At 58.7% G+C, this 3,595-nt stretch overlaps 1 protein-coding gene across 1 annotated transcript in view; it reads right to left on the bottom strand.

Annotated features, from left to right (window-relative positions):
* Window positions 1-2,847, bottom strand: part of GFOD2 (glucose-fructose oxidoreductase domain containing 2) — an 18,982-nt gene extending 16,135 nt beyond the window's left edge. The window contains exon 1 of the mRNA XM_026064340.1: window positions 2,831-2,847. The gene's annotated coding sequence lies outside the window, so the exon portion shown is untranslated. The remainder of the gene's footprint in view (window positions 1-2,830) is intronic.
* Between the last annotated feature and the right edge of the window lie 748 nt (window positions 2,848-3,595).

Raw genomic sequence — 3,595 nt, 5'->3', positions numbered from 1 at the left:
GTCCCACAGCCGGGGCGCTGAGGGGCTGCGGTGCCTCCCGGCCGGGCAGGCTGCAAAGCTGCGGCTCGTGGTCGCAGGTCCCGTCGCGGGGGAGCCCAAGGCCCCGCCACGGCGATGCTTTCCGGGGCTGGGCTGAAGACTGTCCTAGTGCTGAGGCTGCACAATCGGACCTGTGCTGCGCGGGTCGGGGACAAACTGCGGCGCTGAGCGGCCCTTCAGCGCTGGGAGCTGCTCAGGCCACTTGAGGGCAGTGCGAACACGCGTCCCAGGAGAGCCAGGGTTTACAAACCCCTGGACCCACCCTCGGCTCAAGGAGTCACAGTCCTCCTCTCTCAAGCGCCCGAAGCCAGAGCAGTTGCTTGCAGAGCAAGGACCCCCAGCTCTGGAGCCTCGCTGGCCCCTTCAGCAGTCTGTGCCCTGACCGCTTGTAGGAACCTTCCAAAGCAGGAGTTTGCCTGAGCAGCCACCCCGCTGCCAAGGGCTCTGCACCGTTCACGTGTTGCACTGCCGAGAGCTGGCACCCCTCTCCCTCCCCTGCCTCCTGTGCAGCTCTGAAAGAGCCACAGGACCAGCCAGGGTCATGGGAGCTTGCTAAACAGAATCACTCGCCCTGCTCCTGGTATATCCATTTCCCAGGACAGCTGGAACCGGGCCCTTCACACTGCTGGTAGTCAGGAAAAGCCTCTGGCTCTGGTACCCCACACCTTTGCTGATGCTTGCTGTAGCAGGACTGCTCTAAGCCTGACTTGGGACCAGGAAAGGGGCCTCACTCTTGCTTTACAGCTGTAAACATGCAACAACACGGCCTCCGGGGACACCCCAACCATGCAGCGAGCAGCCCCTGGCTGTGTCCCAGCCCTGCCGGGCTCAGCAGAAGGGCTGCAGCACCCAGGGCTGCTGGGGGAGGAAGGGGCAAGAGGAGGCTACCCCACCGGCTCCAGCCTCCTGCCGCTTCAGGGACCCTGCGCCGGGGCTGGCACCAGCTCAGGGCCCGGCCCGGCCCCCCTGGAGCAGAGGGGAGCGAGGAGCCGCGACCCAGGACAGCTACCGAGGGTGCCAACATCACCCCCCAGCCGGAACGGGGCAGGGGCTCTTAAAATGGCGGCGTCATGGGCGGCTTCAGCCCAGCCACGTGACGTGAGACCTGTCACTAGGCCGGAGGCGAGGAGGAGGGCGGGTGTTCGGCCGACTGACAGCGCCGACAGCCAGTAGGAGGCCGGTGCGGCGCATCGTCAGCGACGGTGGTGAAGCGCAGCGGCTCGGCGGCCGCGGTGAGGGCTCCCCGCTGCGAGGCGCCCCGCCGCCATCGAGGGGGCTGCAGGTCCCGGCTGCCCTGCCGGAGCCGCAGGGGAGTAGGGAAGCGGTTGTCTGAGCGCCCCGGCGGCCCAGCGCGAGGGGCTGTTCAGGGAGAGGCGGCAGCCCGGCTGCCCTGCCTTCCTCTCCCCCTCCCGGCATCCACGGTCACTGGATTAAGGACATTAGTGGGACTTCGTCTTCCTCTTCATCTCCTCTAATTTGGAGGTGTCCTATTTGATATGTGGGGGCTAGACCTGCACGCAGCACTTGAGACGCTCATACACCAAGTTTGATATAGTGGAAAACAATGCTTTGTGTGTTGTGGCTGTATCCCTGTCCAAAACCTGCCCTAGATCCAGTGAGCCACCTCCAGACTGCGTTGAAGTCAAAGATCCACTTGGTGGATCGTGGCTTCACTGAGCCATTTTGCAGCCTTGTGCTTCCATGGTCCCTCTCTGTGAGGTGTCTTGGTGATAGGTCCCAGGAACTGGGCTCTTGGATCAGTCCATTTCAGGATCCTTCTTTCTGTCCAGAGAAAGAATGAACTGAGTTTTCCTGGGCTTAGTCTTTAGTTCAGGGGATTTTTGCCTCACTGCTAGTCTGTTGTTCAAGGAAGTTTCTTGTTACAGGCTGACTGAGAGCAGGATTCTGCCAGGCACTGTAAAGAATAACTTCCAAGACCCTAGTGTGATATGTGCTAATTTGTTGCATCAAAGTGAGAAACAGCCTTGGGAACATCTTGTATTGTGGTATGCGCTAATTTGTTACATCAGCGAGAAACAGCCTTGGGAACATCTGTGGGAACATCCTACASCCTGTGGTGGGGGGCATGTACCCCGCCTGAGAAAATTGAGTTGAGCTAGCGAAGCGGCAATGTTAGTTTAGATAGCCTAATATGGCGCACAATGCAGAGGAAGACTCCAGCCTTCATCCCCACGACCACCAGAGGGCTGAAGAAGACCCCCTAGCAACAGCCGGCGCAACCGCAGAAGTTACAGGAGGTGCCCCGTATACCCGGAACTGGAATCTCATATAAGGAGACTGTGAGGGGGGGTTGCGCGCGCCGTTGGTGGAGCAGGAGACTCCCCGGCCGCCCAGCGCTGTTTTGCTTACTTGTGACTTGCTCAATTATTCTATTAAATTGGGATTTATGCAACCCAGCCCGAGTGGTTGTCAATTTGTCACGTTTACCTATAACACTAGGGAAGGCAGAGCCATGCAGCATCCAAAGAAGAGCTCCTACACAACCACCACGCTTGGCCTGAGGACAACCCCTGTCCTCCTGCTGCTCCTTCTCCTCTCCCAACACTGCACAGGGGGTGAGTGGTCATCTCAGGGCAGAGCAGGGCCAGCTCCTCACAACAGGCTGTGAAGAGCAGCAGGAGAAGGAGACTTCAGCAGCCATTTCCCAGGGGATGTGTCAGGCCACAGCAAAGGCCAGCTGCTCCCTAAGGGTCAGGGAGCTGGCAGCCAAGCACAATAACATGGCCAGCAGGGCAGGGGCCTCACTAGCCCAGGCCCAGTCCCACAGTACCTGAGCAAGGTGAGCAGGGCAGGCCCAGAGATGGTAGCCATGTTCAATCAAGAGTCCACATCATCAGGCAAGTTTGTGGTGATGAGGCAAGTCTGAGGTCAAGCCAGGAAGTCAGCCCAAAGGTCAGGATCAGGTCTGGTGAGGGTAACCAAGATGAGAAACAGTCCAGTGATTGTCAGGCGGGTCCATAGCGATGAGGCAGGACTGATGTCAAGCTGGGATGTCAATCCAGGAGTTGGGGTCTGCAGCCAGGCACAAGCATGGCCAAGCTGGAGGCCAGTGCTCTTACTACATAGCTCAGGTAGGGGCTGAAGGCCCAGGGCTGAACATAAATGAGCTTCTGGGCCCATGTTGGGTGCATGTGTGGAGGTCCCAGGTGAGGCTGGTCAGGGCCATTAAGGCCAATTAGTACATCAGGGCCTGGACAGGATGAATGTGTGGAGGTTCTTTGTGGGGATCTGCACTTGGATATGTGTATGGACTGACTGGATCTTGGGAGCCTCTGGAAATGCAATTCAGGTTGTGCCCTCAAATGGGAAACACCCAAATCCTTGGCCCTTGACTTGGTGCCCTGGCATCACTATGTGGTTTGGCAGCTGCAACACCCCTCACAACAACGGCTGTAGGGTGCCTGGGTCAGGGCTGTTCCCCTTTTCATCAGCGTTTCCAACTTTTGCGCTTGTCACAATAAAGAGAAACAAATTCCTGCCATGGGTGTGCTGAGCTCTCTCTAGCATGAGAGTCCCAACCCCTGGGGCAGGACCT

This window comes from Apteryx rowi, unplaced genomic scaffold, assembly GCF_003343035.1.
Source record: "Apteryx rowi isolate R43461 unplaced genomic scaffold, aptRow1 scaffold_1014, whole genome shotgun sequence".
In the NCBI taxonomy this organism is placed as follows: Eukaryota; Metazoa; Chordata; class Aves; order Apterygiformes; family Apterygidae; genus Apteryx; species Apteryx rowi.
Note: the sequence above shows the minus strand (reverse complement) of the source record. Positions and strands in the feature narration are given on the sequence as shown.